This window comes from Helianthus annuus, chromosome 11 (assembly GCF_002127325.2).
Source record: "Helianthus annuus cultivar XRQ/B chromosome 11, HanXRQr2.0-SUNRISE, whole genome shotgun sequence".
Classification (NCBI taxonomy): Eukaryota; Viridiplantae; Streptophyta; class Magnoliopsida; order Asterales; family Asteraceae; genus Helianthus; species Helianthus annuus.
Genome location: NC_035443.2, coordinates 108,367,907 through 108,387,150, shown reverse-complemented (window position 1 = coordinate 108,387,150; position 19,244 = coordinate 108,367,907). Strand labels below are relative to the sequence as shown.

At 36.3% G+C, this 19,244-nt stretch overlaps 1 long non-coding RNA gene across 1 annotated transcript; it reads right to left on the bottom strand.

Annotated features, from left to right (window-relative positions):
• Nucleotides 1-14,169: 14,169 nt before the first annotated feature.
• On the bottom strand, nucleotides 14,170-18,807 carry LOC118483825. Its single transcript, XR_004871780.1, has 2 exons — nucleotides 18,296-18,807; nucleotides 14,170-15,227 (listed from the first exon to the last, which is right to left on the bottom strand). It is a non-coding gene; the product is annotated as an uncharacterized LOC118483825 (long non-coding RNA).
• Nucleotides 18,808-19,244: the final 437 nt, after the last annotated feature.

Sequence of the window (19,244 nt, the reverse complement as noted above, 5' to 3'; positions counted from 1 at the left end):
GCATAAGTAATCCGAGTTGGGGATAGCGACTCTACAGCCGGATTGCCTATTGGTAGGGAAAGCAACGTCTACGCTCGTTAAAAAAAAAGCAGTGAAAAAAATTGAAAAAGAAAATACTTTGATTGTAAATTCTCTTGGTTTTGATATAAGACGGTTGGGAATTGGTCCAGTGATCGTTCCTTTTGTTCTATAAGCTTGAGGCGGGATTAGGTGTACCCTAGATTCTAGCGTGAGATCCTAGGTAGATTGACCGCACTTAAACTAAATTCGCATGATAAGGGCTTAAGACCGGATTTGGGTTTAAAGGGACAAATATATTCGCAATCGCGGCTAACGCTAGCTTTGATTTTAACAAAATATAAATAGTTTTTGACCTGAGTATCTATTCATCTATGATTCCGTTTTGCATAATTCTATTTCGGGGACGAAAAAAGGTTAAGTGTGGGGATATTTGATGTGGGGTAAAATACACATATTTGTCCCGCGTAGATTGTATAATTTTTGTACAGTTTTTATTTGCTTTTATTTAGTTTTAGTATTATATTATATTATATTATATTGTGTTTTGACAGGTCCTCCTGGTGCAAATGGAGCAAAAATGAGTAATATGGAAATGACCAGCCAATTGTGCACGCCCATTAGGGGAGTTCGACGGTAGGTATTATTATTTTTTGGTATCCATTCGACAACAGCGAAAGACATCGAATAGAAAGCATTATTTTTATATTGGACGGCTGCCATATTTTGAGGAGATATACGAAGACAGTTGGGGACGCACGATCAAACGAGAAGCCATCTGGGACGAATTGTGAAGCATCAGGTTCAAGGCTACGGAATCATCGGGATCGAGCGGGAAGCTTGAAGAACAAGGAACTACCGGGTTTTACTATTCGGTTTCTCCTATTTTCTAGTCTTCTTGTTTTATTCTAATGAATTCTCGTTCTAAACCTTGTTTATTTATTTTTAAGATTATGATGCTTGGCTAAACTTTTAAGCCACCTAGACTTAGCTGAATGGATTGATATAGAGTTTTTATCTTTTTCGTTAATTGCATGAATATTATGGATTGATTGTGTTTAGTTAAGAGTTTGTTTTATTGATTTGATGCACATGCGTACTTTAACTTGGTTTATTATTGTCATATGCTTAGTATGATTCTTAGTGGCGGTCTTTATCACAACATGGAGTCATACTAGGGTTTAGGATTTTGGTGAGTATCTATATCACGTAAGAAATCTTAGCTCTTTAGGAAGAATCGGCTGATAACCTCTAGAAGTAATTGTTAGTAATTTGCTAGGTTTTAGTGTTCTGCTAGTCCTAATACCTGGAAAGTGAGGGGCTATTGATAGGTCTTACCCAACGAATTGCTTTAGACAGTCCTTGGAAAAGGTCGTGAATTGGTTTACCCGTTGGTTTATTAGTCTATCGAGTCAAGTTTAATAATTCAAACTACCCTAGATCTATAATTGGAAAAGAGTAGGTCAATATTAGGGTACTTACACAAGAATTAGATAACAGGAAAGAAGTCTAATAACCGGTAGGATTAACGGCCTAGGTAGTGCCATAAGTTTCACCTCGAGAAGGGTTGAGGGGCTTAGTTGGTGTCTTAAAAGGTTTAGTATCACAAGATCCCGGTTCCATAAATCATGCGGTTAACTTAATTGGTAAATTCTTAAAATCAATCCAGGATTCTAGTCTAGGTGGTCTTCATCATCATATAAGAAAAAGTCTTCACATTAATTCGTATTAGCTTAGTTCTAGTTTAATAATTAGTTTATTAGATTTCCTTGAATTTTCAGTAACCCCCCCCCCCAACCAATTAAACAGTTAGAGTCTGTGTCTGTCTAGGTCTAGATAGAGTCTAATTAGCGTAATTAGAGAGTCTCGTGGGTTCGATACTCGGACTTACTGTAGCTATACTGCATTGATCGGTACACTTGCCGGTTGCGTGGTTTAGTTTTAGATCGAGTCTAAGTTTATAAATTTAAAGCTTAGAGTGTCTAGATTAGGTTAATTTTAGTTGCTTTTATTAAACTACTTTTAGCACATCACCGCACCACAGGAGGATGTAGCAGTTGGGTCGAAAAGGGCGAGAAGAGGTACCGGAGTTGAGATCCGGGAAACCGCTATAGATGATTTTGTTCAAGCTCCACGGGGACACGGTGATGTTCCCTACCGCCCTACGTGGAGAGATGGTCCTCTTTATAAACAAGAAGTCGCGTATCAGGCTGAACTCTTCTATGAAAAGATGGGTGATACGCACTCTATTAGATCAAATACTCGCTTCGAGAAGCGCATCCATAGACCCGATCTTAGGGCGTTGGGATTGTATGAAAAATTTACTAAACTTGGTTGGGAAGAAGTGTTGGAGTTTCGGGGTAATGAGAGTGGAGAAGTTTATCTTCGAAGTGTTACGGAATGGTTGAGTACGCTGACGAAGAATAACGGGAATGATCCGCCGAGAACCGTCACACTGACGGGAAAGGTTAACGGCAAGCCGGCAAGCATGTCTTCATTGAGTCAGATTGCAAAATTTGATTCTAAGGCGGATAGTTTCTGCACTTATATCAAAGAAGATGATTACTTCAGTGATCCGAAGAAGATTGTGGGTGAAAATGTGATGTACTCGGAATTGTTTTTCTTGGAGAAAGGGGTGGCACTGAAGCGAGACAACCTCAAGCCGATGGTGAGGGTTTTATTAAGTTTGGTGGTTTCAAATTTGGCTCCCAGGTTGGGAGATATGATGGGTATACGGAAATGGGAGCTGGTGGTTCTTTATGCTCTCATAACGGGGCAGATTCATTTGTCGTTTCGGCAGCTGGTGATGCTACATATATGGCAAAGCCGAAACAAAAGACAAAAGAAATTAATTTTGCATGCACGTTTGATTAGTACCTTTCTTCGTAAACAGGGGGTGGTGCCGATTTCTGAAAAGGCCTTTGAAAAGCCACATGCTACTTGGTCAATTGCTGAAATGTGCATTGGTGATAGAATAACACATGCGAAGACCAAGCTATGGCACAAAATCAAGTTTGGAGATGGTGCTAAATTGAAAGTGTTGTAGTGGGGGAAGCGACCACCAAGTCAAGGCGAAATGGATGACTTGGATTCTAGTGATGAGAAGGTGTTGAGGTTGAGGCGATAAGTGGGTTTTCAAGTAAGAGAAGGTGGAAGTGGGCAGCATGAGGGGCCAAGGTTGTCGGACTACTCCTGGGGAGTGTTCGACGATGACATGCAGGCGAGGGTGCATAGTAGCCAGCCGCCAGAATATGCTGGCTGAGAGACATGGCAACAATCTTTGTATGATCAGAATTCAAGATTAGAGATCAGTAGAGAGAGACAGCATGAGGAGATGATGGGATTCCTACAACGTGCTGACCGTTCACGTCACATCAGTGGTGAAATGGAACTGAATATGAGGGCGTATGATGAAAACCAGACGCGACATTATCACAATTATTACAGTGGAGTTCCATATTGAGAGAATCCACCTCATGTGGATTTCAGTCAGTTGCCGCCATATGAGCCAGGTATGCCCCGTCTCCTGATGCCCCAAGTTCATGGATCAATGTGGTTGCCAAGAAAATATTCGGAGCCGCATTTTCAAAGCTCTTACCCATATCGACCACCACCATATGACTACTCGGCTCGCCAAAGTCAACAGCATGCAGCTCAATCGTCTTCATCCCAGTCGCAGCATGGTCCGCAAGGAGGTTTAGCGGACATTTTCGATATGAGCTCGTTTTACGAGCATTTGGGTGGATACTATGGTGGACCACCGGGTCCATCATATCAGTGAGCACTCTCTGACTTGTTCAGGTCCATGTGCTCTCTCCCTTTTATGAACAATTAACTGTTTCTTTTTATTTTTGTTTCATGTTTTGTGTTTGGTGGTGTTTAAACTCTATTTGTCATGTTATGGGATGTGTTCATTTGTTTTGTTTTGTGATGAGTTAGCCGCTCATTTAAGATAGTTAGTTTGTTTTCCCGGGCTTATATTTTAAAAGCACCATACATTGGGGACAATGTATCACAAGTGTGGGGATGGGGGAGCCCGAGAAGGGATTTGTGGATAAAGCTTGAAGAGATTGAAATGTGATTGAAATCGATGAAATTTGGTAAAAATTGAAAATTTAAAAATTTTTCATCGCCTTAAACAAGCTAATTGGATATGAAAACCTAAAGTTTCAATCACTAATAGGCTTCTTACCGGTAGTAGATTAGATTAGTCTCTTGTCATGGTTATCCCTTTAAGTTTCATGAGAGTAGGTTTGACAAGTATTTTATAGGAAATGAGTTGAAAAGAGATGTCTATCTAGGGGTAACATGTTTTAATTGCATATCCTACATGTCGTCAACCTTTTTTCCTTTTCTTGGTGAGATCTTGAGCCTGTAGACGGATAGGATACATTATATGATGAATTCATTTGTTGAGTGCAGGCTACGTGTTATTCTGTGTTAGAACTTGTGTGATTTGATGCATGCTGAGACTGTGGGTTTGACATGTGCACATAGATGATAAAGGCATTAGGATTTTCCTTTTACACCCTTTTGTGTTTGTGTTTCTTTCTTGTTATTCACCAATTTCCCTTAGTAGCCCTGTTGAGCCTAACTACCTTTCGTTTGTTCGCCCATTGTCTATTGTGAAAAACCGACCGTGATGATATTGCTAAGAAAAAGAAAGAATTTGAAAAAAAAAGAAAAAAAAATAAAAGAATAGAAAAATATGCGAAAGAAAGAAAAGAACAAAAATAGAAGTATTGTGAATATTGTCTATGTTCTTGGGTAGAAACCAACCCAAAAGTATAAGTTGCGTTTGAATAAAGTATCACGGTTTGGTTATTGTTTGTGAGCCAAGTAGAAAAGAAAAAGAACCTAAAAATATATTCCTACCTTTACCCTAAGCCCAAAACCCGAAAGTCCTTTTGATATGTGCCAAGTTAAATGATACAATGGAGGTGTGATTGTCATACAAGCTTATGATTACAGGATTTCATGTTTGCTTTTTGAGTGTTTTATATACTAGCACATTACACGCTAGTCCAGATATTAACCCGAGAGGAGAGTACATTGAGAGGGGTGTGTAGCATTTGTTTAATTGTAAACATGTTAGTATTAGATAGACAAGTCTTAAGTTTTTGAAATTGCATCATTTACTTTTCAGACTGTCAATCTCGATTGTGTCAGTCTATGGGACGGGTATGACTTGGGACTGAACAGGTTGAACCGGTTAAGGAGTTTAGAGGTGTTGTTGCTATGGTGATTAGTTCTAGTTGGTTTGCTTGAGGACAAGCAATGGCAAGTGTGGGAATGTGATGGAGAGGGTGAAATTCAAGCTTTAGAGTGTCTAAATATCATGTTTTATGTGTATGTGATGTGTTTATTTGATTCGAATGAGATAACTATGAGGTTTTGGTGATGTGTAGGTAAAACATGTAAATCAGTGCATTTAAGATGGTTAAAGATGAAGTTGTGAGCATAGGATGGGATATTGCAGCTCAAGAATGAATGTCGAAGCTTGTTCGGGTAATACAAAGGCTCACGAGTGAAAGGAGTGTGAAATAGCAAAGTTCAGGGGCTAATTTGGTATTTTTCAGAAATTGTGTGAAGCCTAGATATGCAAGAAATAAGATGTTTATAAGTTGAGGGGCTATTTGGTACTTTATCGAAAGTTATTATGTGTTGAATATGTGACAAGAATGGAGAACTTAAAGTACAGGGACCAAAACTGATATAAGGTGAAAGATGTTTGTGGAGAGTAAAAGGGGAAGGAGGATCGATCGTAGCTTACAGTCACTAAGTCGTAGCTTACGAGTAACTTATGATGATAGAAAAAAGGATCAGAGATTTCAAACTGTAAGCTACGGTTTTAACCTGTAGCTTACGAGTGTGATGTGAAGTTAAATGTGGCCAAGATCAAAACGACCATAGCCTACGGTCTGTGGATCGTAGGTTACGGTTGGCTGTATGTTTGAGATCAGAGTTTATGGACGTAAGCTACGGGTCCCAAACCGTGTTACGGCCCGGGAAAGACAAATGACGTGAAAAAGGCCCTTGTGGTATATATTAGGGTTTAAAGAAAGGATTATCATTATCTATCTCTTACGGTCGATCAAGGGCACTCGAAGACTCAAAATTCAAGGTTTCTTTCATCCTAATTCATCAAGATTCTTCATCCAATCATCGAATCAATCATGATTTCTTTATCAATTCAAGCTTTTGAAGATCTTTTGTGCGAGATGAGTGGCTAAACTTTTGTGGTTTCCTCCGGATGGAGGGTTTTTGTAAGTTAGGTGATACTATGTGTTTGCTATAGTCGTTTTAACTTGGTGATCTAAGCATTCGATGCTTTCCACCTTGATTTGATTTATTGGTTGTAAACAATTGCATTTATTTAAACCTTAATTTCTAAGCATTCAGTTCCCGAGAGTTCTAGTAATTGGGATATATTTGACACGGAGTTAAGGTTTGTAATTGTAATTGATAATCATTCGATAACCTCCCGTTATGTATTGACCGGAGTACTTAGTCGTTGGTTATCACAATTAGTTAATCAAGTTTAACACCTATGTCTATGTAGGTCACGATTAAACACATGGTTGAAGCTAACTGTAAAACCTGAAATCTGGAGGAACCATTGTTTCTCCTACTGATTTAAACCTCAATTTTAGTTGTTAATTTAGATAAACAATCAAACCCTCAAACAATATTTACTTTTTTGTAATAATTAATCAATACTTAGCATCGTGACACTTTCCACAATCCTCATCTGGTTCGATATCCGACTTACTCTATCTACATAGTTTATTTCGGTTTTTTGCGTGTCCTTAACAACAGACATCAAAATGCATAGGAAGCAGCAATTTCTGTCACGAGTGAAGAATTATATTTGGGACGAGCCAGATTTGTTCCGGATTGGTGCTGATCAGATTATTCGAAGATGTGTACCCGAGACAGAGTTCTTGGAAGTATTACAACATGCTCACTCATCTGCATGTGGCGGTCACTTTAGCGGACAAAAGACATGCCATAAAGTTCTTGAAGCTGGTCTTTATTGGCAAACCATGTTCAAGGACGCTTTTGAGTTCGTTAAACATTGCCCGAATTGTCAAAAGATGGGTGGGATTTCAAAAAGGGATGAAATGCCAATACAACCAATTTTGGTTGTTGATATTTTTGATGTTTGGGGAATTGATTTTATGGGGCCGTTTCCCAATTCGAATGGTAACCTATACATCTTAGTGGCGGTTGATTATGTTTCAAAGTGGATTGAAGCAATTGCCACTAAGACAAACGACTATACCGTTGTTTGCAAGTTTGTCCATTCAAACATTTTTTCTTGGTTCGGGATTCCTAGGGTGATAATTAGTGATGGAGGATCCCACTTTAAAAACCTTATTTTTGGCAAACTCTTAAAACGGTATGGGGTTGACCATCGAATTTCTACACCATATCATCCACAAACGAGTGGACACGTTGAAGTGCCGAATAGGCAAATTAAAGAGATTTTGCAAAAGACGGTGCGAACTTACCGTAAGGATTGGTCATCTAAATTGGATGATGCTTTATGGGCATATCACACCGCTTATAAAACTCCTATCGGCACTACACCCTATCGTTTGGTGTATGGGAAGGGTTGTCATTTACCCCTGAGATTGCACATCATGCTTTGTGGGCTGTTAAACAAGTGAATACTGATTATTCAGATGCAGGTGCCCGCAGGTTGTTGAAATTGAGTGAATTGGAGGAATTACGCAATGAGGCGTATGATACCGCAGCCGCATACAAAGACAAAATGAAGGCGGTTCACGACGCAAAGCTGAGGCGTTTGGTGTTTTCGGTAGGTCAAAAATTTTGGTTATTTAACTCCCGCCTTAAATTGCTTCTAGGTAAATTAAGGAGTAAATGGACCGGACCGTTCGTCATTACATGAGTCGGACAGTATGGAGATGTGGAGATTGAGGATCCAAAGGACCAACGAAGACAAGTAGTTAATGGTCATCGGCCGAAACCGTATCTAGACGGTGATGATTTGAACCCATTACCAGAGGAGGTGTGTCACGACCCCCGACCCACCCTGGACGGAATCGGGTGCCGTGAGCAGTCCAGTGGTACCGGTGAATATTTTGAAAAACATTGCAGCGGAAATTTTATCAGGACCGTGAGTTAGGAAAAATATCAGAGTTTAAAAACACCGGATTTATTAAATAGATGGGATAAAACCCATGTTTTACAATGGTAGCTTTAATATAAATAAATTTGATTTTTAGAAAACAAGATTTCTTAATTTGATTCAATTAATAAAATAAACCACTTCTTGAAGTCCTTCAGTGCCGGATCCAATTCTTACTCTAATCTACTGTAATTACCTGAAACGCGTTTTAAAAAGGTTTTGTCAGCGGGAAATACTGAGTGAGTTCATTCATTTTAAATAAAATGACACATTGTCATAAATTACAGTATTAAGTGAGATTACAATGTTTTTATCAACCAATTACTTCAAATAGGTATTTGTCACTCGACCGTATCTGTGACTGTGGTCATACCACTATTGGGTCCCGTCGCCCCAATAGTGACGAGTATCACAAATTTTAGGCTCGCCCACCTAAAGTGATAAAAATAGTAATGTGCACAATACCCCACATACCGGCTGTAATTTGATGATTACATAAACTTAATCCCTGTAATTATAACTTTAAAAATAACTTGGAGTTTTGTAAAACAGTTGATAGAAAGAGAATGACTCACATTATAAGCATGCAGATTCATACGGGAAATTTCTAGTCTACAGATAAGCCTTGATATATTGCAGATTTATGCAGGCAGAGCTTAGTCTATTGATTAGCCTTGTAACCTAGTGCACACGAACTAGGTAAATAACTAATATAGCTTTTACGATAACTCACGAGATTAAAACCCTCACAACGAATGACAAAGTGCAATCACTTAAACATCCATCAGATTCACAACGAATGACAGAGTATTCCCCGAGTTCGGGTGGTACTTAAACATCCTGTCGGAATCACGACTAATGACAAAGGATAGTACTTAAACATCCGGTCGGATAGTTTCAATCGATCGGACATTGAATCGTAGCAGCGATCGAGTTAATACCCGGTATCGTAGCAGTACCCCACTACTATGAGAGTAATATTTGAATTTGGACAGTATTACTTCGTTTCTAAAAGAAACTTTCGACACAGAATGAAAGCTCGATGTCCAGGCAATTTATAGGTGAAATTGGGGTTTGTCGCGGCCCGCGTGAACCTTCGGCCGACTCTTACGCGGCCCGCGTGGAAGCTTAGATCAGACCGGAGATAGCTGAGTCACCAGTGGTTGCGACGCGTGTGATGACACGTGGTCGTCATGCATATCCGGATACCCACGAGCTGTCGCGGCCCGCGTGACCGTCTGCCTATTTCTTACGCGGCCCGCGAGAACACCAGTTATCTGATTTTCTTTATTTCTGATATGGATTGGGATTTCAAGGGTCCGGGTTTTGAGTAACGGATCATTTTAGAGTATTTTTAAATATAATTATATCATAAGGAAAAAGGGAATAAAATAGTGAGAAAAGAGAATGGACCCACTTTGTAACTTTAGGGTTCAACTAGAAAATCTCCTGGTATAAATTTTGGGTATAACTTTTGGGCTATTAAAAATATATAATGTACTTGTGGTAAGTATAGTACCCCTAAATCAACCTTGTCCCGATGTCCCAAGACAGAACCCAAACGAACTTAGTCAGGCAGAGCCTTGACATGCGTTATGGGCTCAGATCAATCGGAAAGGGTAGCGGTGATTGGGAGTTGCAATACTTAAAATGGGGCATGGCTTTATTATTATTATAGGTGAAAATAAAATAAATAAAATAGAAATTTGAGAGAGAGAATGGGCGAATGAATGAAGGAAATGAATAAACACTTAAGTTGAAATACCACCTCTATTTATATGTTTCATAAACTTATGGTGGAAGTCATCAAATAGGACACCTCTACCTTCTCCATAATTGCTCTTCATACACGTATACATATATGGATAAGTGTGATATTGATTTTATTATGACAAACGTAATTATTGTATAAATCACAAAATACAAATTAATTATATATAATAATACTTTTAAAGAATAATAAATTCATATATCGTGTGCTTTCTAAATAATATGAATATGAATTATTTAAAGCAATTACCTTTAATTCATATAACAAGTAATGTAACTTAAAACACAAACATAAATAATACTAAACATGAAATGTTTTGTTAGTTTTTATTATTATTATTATTATTATTATTATTATTATAATTAAGTTAACTGTTTCACTTATTTGGCGCGTATCTATACATATAATAAAGTAAACCAATTTAAGACACATGGCAATCAATGAGACTATCTAGAAATCTATTTTCCCTCCTAAAATATAATCCCTTTAGTTTCATGGTTAACCCTAAATTCAAAATAATAATAATAATAATAATAATAATAATAATAATAATAATCTACTTGAATATTCTAATAGTCTACTTGAATATTGTGAATTTCATTTAAGTTTCGATGTTTTATTGGATAAGATTTGAGTTTTAAAAGAAGATCAATATTTTATTTTCGGTCAGATGTAGAAATAATAAAGTATATTAAAATAAATAGATATATATATATATATATTGACTTTAAAATATGATGTTACAAATAATATTGAATCCCTAAATTCAAAATAATAATAATAATAATAATAATAATAATAATAATAATAATAATAATAATAATAATAATATAATAATAATAATAATAATCCTGAAATCTGATCTCCCTTCACATATCAATTTAATTTTATTAATATTTATCCGTTTAAAAACATATAAAAGCAAATGTTTATAAATTATATATATTTGAGACACATGGCAATCAATGAGACTATCTAGAAATCTATTTTCCCTCCTAAAATATAATCCCTTTAGTTTCATGGTTAACCCTAAATTCAAAATAATAATAATAATAATAATAATAATAATAATAATAATAATAATAATAATAATAATAATAATAATAAAAATAGTAGAACAAAAAAAAACATATTCGTTTATCGAACAACCAATTGATGAAAATCAATAGATTTATGAATATAAAACACGTATTAGTAATTAAAAATTATATTAAAATAAAATACTATATAAATTAATATTGTAAGATGAAAGGAGAGGGTGTCACGTGACATTATTTGAAATTCTTTATTTTATTTTATTATATAATTTGACATATTAAATAAAAGAAAAACTTTAAGGAACCCCGTGTATTGTACGGGTTGAATAAATGTAATTTTATATACCAAATTCATACTATAAATAAACTAATATGTGACACGTATCATTCATTGGAGTCATTTATTTTTTATTTTCCTAAAGAAAAATTAAAAACATCTTATCTTAAATTAACAATTTTAAATTCGAAGAAAATACTTTGTTAGAAAAATAGAAGGATTCTATTTCAAATTCAAAGTAGGATACGATTTAATATTAATTTATATAAGATAACTATACAAAAGAGGCGGGAAAACAGAAAATTAGATGGTTCCAATAAATGACATGTGTCATGCATTGGTTTACTTATCTCTTTAGTTTCATAGATAATCCTAAATTAAAAAAAATACCAAATTCATACTATAAATAAACTAATATGTGACACGTATCATTCATTGGAGTCATCTACTTTTTATTTTCCTAAAGAAAGATTAAAAACACCTTATCTTAAATTAACAATTTTAAATTCGAAGATAATACTTTGTTAGAAAAATAGAAGGATTCTATTTCAAATTCAAAGTAGGATACGATTTAATATTAATTTAGTATTTAATTAATATAAGATAACTATACAAAAGAGGCGGGAAAACAGAAAATTAGATGGTTCAAATAAATGACATGTGTCACACATTGGTTTACTTATCTCTTTAGTTTCATAGATAATCCTAAATTAAAAAAAATACCAAATTCAAACTATAAATAAACTAATATGTGACACGTATCATTCATTGGAGTCATCTATTTTTTATTTTCTTAAAGAAAAATTAAAAACATCTTATCTTAAATTAACAATTTTAAATTCGAAGATAATACTTTGTTAGAAAAATAGAAGGATTCTATTTCAAATTCAAAGTAGGATACGATTTAATATTAATTTAGTATTTAATTAAGGGGCAATTACATATATCCCCCTATAAACTTTAAAAATTACATATTTACTCAAGCCAAAATTTATTTTACATATATCCCCTTCCTAAAATCTAAAAATATCAAATATACCCAATTTTTTAAAATTACATTAGGGAATGACTAATTTACCCTTTTTTATTAAATCTTAAAAATATTGCGTTTTTTATGTTTAACCAGTAACTTTTTTCCCATTTTCTATAGTTTTTCTTCTTTTGTTCGTTTTTTTTCTTTCCGTTATCTGTTTCAATTTTTTTTTTTTTTTGTTTCAACAATCAAGTGTACAAAACAAGTTCTTGAAGCCTCCTTCAATTTGGAACTTGGAAGCTAACTCAAGTAAACACATATTTACAGTTTCTTCCAGAAGAAAACTATTAACTTCAAACACTTTGATCAATTATTTTGTATCTTAATTTTTTATTTAATTCAAGAACAAACACAGCACACGGTTCCATAGGTTATTCATACGTGAATCACCGTTTCAAAAATCTAAGACAAATCCCTTCCACATGAGCTTTTTTTATAAATGGATTATGGGTCAGTCTCGCAAATCACATATAGTCCTTTGAGGATGAGTAAGGCTTGAAAACTAGTTCTAAACTGTTAATTGACAACAGAAATATGAATATTGATTTGTATCTTCAGTTCAGATATCAGTAATTAATATAAGATAACTATACAAAAGAGGCGGGAAAACAGAAAATTAGATGGTTCCAATAAATGATATGTGTCACACATTGGTTTACTTATCTCTTTAGTTTCATTGATAATCCTAAGTTAAAAAAAAATAACCCTAAAATCTTGGTAATAGTTAATCTTAATTTCAAAAAAAAAAAAAAAACCTGAAATCTTAGTAACAACTTTCCAAATCTTCAAATAATACATTTAATGAAAATATTCGTAAATTATCATTATTCATGTTACATCTTTTTTTTTAAACATTGAGTGTCTTTGTAATTTACATCCATTCTATCTTTTTATTTATCATTAAATTTAAATGTAATGTAATACGTAAATACAATAATACGTATTATATAATATATTTATTTTTGTATTATTTTTAGCGACAGTTTGATTACATTCCTCTCTGATAACTTTATAATACTAACATACATCATCTTTATATTAACTTATTTATGTCAATTGATATATAAATGTCTCCCTCTTTAGTTTGTATTTACAAGAAATATTTATTAAATAGTTTAAATTATTCAACCCGTGTAACACACGGGGAACTAACCTAGTAACTTCTAAAATATAACTTTTTATAAAATAATGATTATATCATTTAGAACGAGAATATTTTTGTCTACATTTTGAACCAAGTTTCATTAAAAACAGAGTAGGTTCAAATATAATGTATTTTTATAATTTAATTATTATACGGTCACTAGGCGCGTCTAGGTACTTCATATTTCTAGCAGTCGACTTACCCGTAATATACCTGTCTAATAATATAAGTTTTTATATACTTTTATTTTTATTAGACAGATCACCCATACATAGGCCAATTAATTGGTATAATATTTCAACCAACTATATAAAATAGTGTTTAAAACTATTTGGGTTGAATATTTATATTAAAATTAAACTAGTTACTAGTTACTAGTGGTTAATAAATTTAACTAAACTTATTATTTTTATATATAAAAATAGGAATGTTACAAGGTGAGCTTTCTTGAAGGCACGCCGGAATACACGACCGACTGAGGGTCAAGAGAAGTCCGGCTGAAGACTAAAACTTAGCGCTACTGGGAGGCAACCTGGATGTTTGGTACATATTTCCTTTGTTTCATTTGTTTGTTTTTCGTTGTTTTTTAAATGGTTAAAGAGTTTGTTTGTGAGTACACCAACAACTTCAAGCAAGTGTGGGGACGTTGAAGATGCCCAGGTATGTTTCTGATCTAGTTTGTGTGTCGAGGATGACACGAAGTTTTTAAGGGGGTGGAGCGGGCGAGTAATTAATAAGAGAAATGAATAAATTAAATTAAATTAGTTGATACTACAAACAACAACTTTAAACCATTAAAAAAAATTAAAGAGCCAACCGTAGCTTACGATCCGTAACCGTAGGTTACGGTTTAAAACTTCTGTCCACCATTGAAAGTGAACCGTAGCTTACGGGTTCATAACCGTAGGCTACGGTTATGAAACTCTGATCGTTTTGGTGCCAGCTCCAATAGACCGTAAGCTACGGTATCAAAACCGTAGCCTACGGTCGGTCTTTAGCATGTGTAATGGGACCGCGTTGAACCTGATTTGACCCAAATTTAAACAATTAAACTATTTAAACCGAGTCCACCTAAATAAAATCAGATTTTTAAAGTGATTCTCCACCACAAACACCGTATAACATAACCTACCATCTTCATCTTCTTCCTCAAGTGCTTCAAACCTCCATAGCTACCAAGCTCTCTAAAATCTTTGTTCCTTAGCCAAATCAAGCGATTCAAGAGCCTAACTTGGCTATTTTTTCGAGAGTAACAAAACCCTACCCTCGGTTTTCATTGAAAACGCCCAGATTCATACAAATCAGATCGAGTTCGAAGAACCCTAAAATTCAAATTTGGGGCGTTTTGCTCAAACTTCATAAGCAATCTATTTAAGTGTTCTCTAGCCCTTCTAAACTAAAAAGGTATGATTTTTTTCCTACAATTTTCCTCTGATTTGATGAAGTCAAGGTAGTTTTGTTATGTTCATTCTTTGTTCATGTTTAGATAGTCATTTAAGGATGGAATAGACATGTAATGATTCATGAAATTGTGATTTTATCTTGGTTAATGAATTAAAACGGGAAAAATTGTTACATGAGGGGTTGGATTGATGTTATGGCTTAGGGGAATGTCTTTGAATCTGTTTTAAAGCTAGTTAATGAACCATATTCTGAATTTTATTTGAAGTTGTGAATTTTGGGGAATATCTTGGGTAATGATTTAACTAGTTAACAAGTTGAGCCATAGTTTAGAACAAGTGTGGGGAGGTCTCACGGATTATACAATTGTTCTAGCGTGTATTAGTATCAGCTGATTCGAACTAACTTGAGGTGTTTGCTTGTTTTTGTGTGATTGTAGATGGTTAAATCACGCAGGGGTAAAGAAAAAGAAACTGCACCATAGGAGGATGTAGCGGTTGGGTCGAAAAGGGCGAGAAGAGGTACCAGAGTTGAGATCCGGGAAACCGCTATGGATGATTTTGTTCAAGCTCCACCGGGACACGGTGATGTTCCCTACCGCCCTATGTGGAGAGATGGTCCTCTTTATAAACAAGAAGCTGCGTATCATGTTGAACTCTTCTCTGAAAAGATGGGTGATACGCACTCTATTAGATCAAATACTCGCTTCGAGAAGCGCATCCATAGACCCGATCTTAGGGCGTTGGGATTGTATGAAAAATTTACTAAACTTGGTTGGGAAGAAGTGTTGGAGTTTCGGGGTAATGAGAGTGGAGAAGTTTATCTTCGAAGTGTTACGGAATGGTTGAGTATGCTGATGAAGAATAACGGGAATGATCCGCCAAAAACCGTCACATTGACGGGAAAGGTTAATGGGAAGCCGGCAACCATGTCTTTGGCTTCATTGAGTCAGATTGCAAAATTTGATTCTAAGGTGGATAGTTTCTACACTTATATCAAAGAAGATGATTACTTCAGTGATCCAAAGAAGATTGTGGGTGAAAATGTGATGTACTCGGAATTGTTTTTGTTGGAGAAAGGGGTGGCACTGAAGCGAGACAACCTCAAGCCGATGGTGAGGGTTTTATTAAGTTTGGTGGTTTCAAATGTGGCTCCCAGGTTGGGAGATATGATGGGTATACAGAAATGGGAGCTGGTGGTTCTTTATGCTCTCATAACAGGGCAGATTCATTTGTTGTTTCGGCAGCTGGTGATGCTACATATATGGCAAAGCCGAAACAAAAGACAAAAGAAATTAATTCCGCATGCACGTTTGATTAGTACCTTTCTTCGTAAACAGGGGGTGGTGTCGATTTCTGAAAAGGCCTTTGAAAAGCCACATGCTACTTGGTCAATTGCTGAAATGTGCAATGGTGATAGAATAACACATGTGAAGACCAAGCTATGGCACAAAATCAAGTTTGGAGACGGTGCTAAATTGAAAGTATTGCAGTCGGGGAAGCAACCACCAAGTCAAGGCGAAATGGATGACTTGGATTCTAGTGATGAGGAGGTGTTGAGGTTGAGGCGAGAAGCGGGTTTTCAAGTAAGAGGAAGGTGGAAGTGGTCAGCATGAGGGGCCAAGGCAGTCAGACTACTCCTGGGGAGTGTTCGACGATGATATGCAGGCGAGGGTGCATAGTAGCCAGCCGCCATAATATGCTGGCGAGGGTGCATAGTAGCCATCCCATCATCTTCTCATGCTGTCTCTCTCTACAGATCTCTAATCTTGAATTCTGATCATACAAAGATTGTTGCCATGTCTCCCAGCCAGCATATTCTGGCGGCTGGCTACTATGCACCCTCGCCTGCATATCATCGTCGAACACTCCCCAGGAGTAGTCCGACTGCCTTGGCCCCTCATGCTGCCCACTTCCACCTTCTCTTACTTGAAAACCCGCTTCTCGCCTCAACCTCAACACCTCCTCATCACTAGAATCCAAGTTATCCATTTCTCCTTGACTTGGTGGTTGCTTCCCCCACTGCAACACTTTCAATTTAGCACCATCTCCAAACTTGATTTTGTGCCATAGCTTGGTCATCACATGTGTTATTCTATCACCATTGCACATTTCAGCAATTGACCAAGTAGCATGTGGCTTTTCAAAGGCCTTTTCAGAAATCGGCACCACCCCCTATTTACGAAGAAAGGTACTAATCAAACGGGCATGCGGAATTAATTTCTTTTGTCTTTTGTTTCGGCTTTGCCATATATGTAGCATCACCAGCTGCCGAAACGACAAATGAATCTACCCCGTCATGAGAGCATAAAGAACCACCAGCTCCCATTTCCGTATACCCATTATATCTCCCAACCTGGGACCCACATTTGAAACCACCAAACTTAATAAAACCCTCACCATCAGCTTGAGGTTGTCTCGCTTCAGTGCCACCCCTTTCTCCAACAAAAACTATTCCGAGTACATCACATTTTCACCCACAATCTTCTTCGGATCACTGAAGTTATCATCTTCTTTGATATAAGTGTAGAAACTATCCGCCTTAGAATCAAATTTTGCAATCTGACTCAATGAAGCCAAAGACATGGTTGTCGGCTTCCCGTTAACCTTTCCCGTCAGTGTGACGGTTCTCGGCGGATCATTCCCGTCATTCTTCGTCAGCGTACTCAACCATTCCGTAACACTTCGAAGATAAACTTCTCCACTCTCATTACCCCGAAACTCCAACACCTCTTCTCAACCAAGTTCAGTAAATTTTTCATACAATCCCAACGCCCTAAGATCGGGTCTATGGATGCGCTTCTCAAAGCAAGTATTTGATCTAATAGAGTGTGTATCACCCATCTTTTCATAGAAGAGTTCAGCCTGATACGCGGCTTCTTGTTTATAAAGAGGACCATCTCTCCACGTAGGGCGGTAGGGAACATCATCGTGTCCCCCGTGGAGCTTGAACAAAATCATCCATAGCGATTTCCCGGATCTCAACTCCGGTACCTCTTCTCGCCCATTTCGACCCAACCGCTACATCCTCCTGTGGTGCGGTTTCTTTTTCTTTGCCCCTGCGTGATTTAACCATCTACAATCACACAAAAACAAGCAAACACCTCAAGTTAGTTCGAAGCTGCTGATACTAATACGCTAGAACAATTGTATAATCCGTGAGACCTCCCCACACTTGTTCTAAACTATGGCTCAATTTGTTAACTATTAACTAGTTAAATCATTACCCAAGATATTCCCCAAAATTCACAACTTCAAATAAAATTCAGAATATGGTTCATTAACTAGCTTTAAAACAGATTCAAAGACATTCCCCTAAACCATAACATCAATCCAACCCCTCATGTAACAATTTTTCCCGTTTTAATTCATTAACCAAGATAAAATCACAATTTCATGAATCATTACATGTCTATTCCATCATTAAATGACTATCTAAACATGAACATAACAAAACTACCTTGACTTCATCAAATCAGAGGAAAATTGTAGGAAAAATCATGCCTTTTTAGTTTAAAAGGGCTAGAGAACACTTAAATAGCTTGCTTATGAAGTTTGAGCAAAAAACCCCAAATTTGAATTTTAGGGTTCTTCGAACTCGATCTAATTTGTGTGAATCTGGGCGTTTTCGGTGAAAACCGAGGGTAGGGTTTTGTTACTCTCGAAAAAACAGCCAAGTTAGGCTCTTGAATCGCTTGATTTGGCTAAGGAACGAAGATTTTAGAGAGATTGGTAGCTATTGAGGTTTGAAGCACTTGAGGAAGAAGATGAAGATGGTAGGTTATGTTATAGGGCGTTTGTGGTGGAGATTCACTTTAAAAATCTGATTTTATTTACGTGGACTCGGTTCAAATAGTTTAATTCTTTAAATTTGGGTCAAATCAGGTTCAACCCGGTCCGATTACACATGCTAAAGACCGACCGTAGGCTACGATTTTGAGACCGTAGCTTACGGTCTATTGGAGCTGGCACCAAAACGATCAGAGTTTCATAAACCGTAAGCTACGGTTCACTTTCAATGGTGGACAGAAGGTTCACTTTCAATGGTGGACAGAAGTTTTAAACCGTAACCTACGGTTACGGACCGTAAGCTACGGTTGGCTCTTTTAAGTTTTTTTTTAATGGTTTAAAGTTGTTTGTAGTATCAACTAATTTAATTTAATTTATTCATTTCTCTTATTAATTACTCGCCCGCTCTCTTTTGGTTGATCATCTTTTATACTTTCAAAGTATTCTTTGTAGATATGATTTTGACTCAAATTGATAGGCCCGTTTTGATCGGTACCCATTTTGGTCCACGTTTGTCTACGACCAGCACATCGATCAACCCGACCCACATCAAATATTACCATTTTGACCTTAACCCGATACAAGGTCTCCCACAAGGTGATTTTGCCATAGTACACATA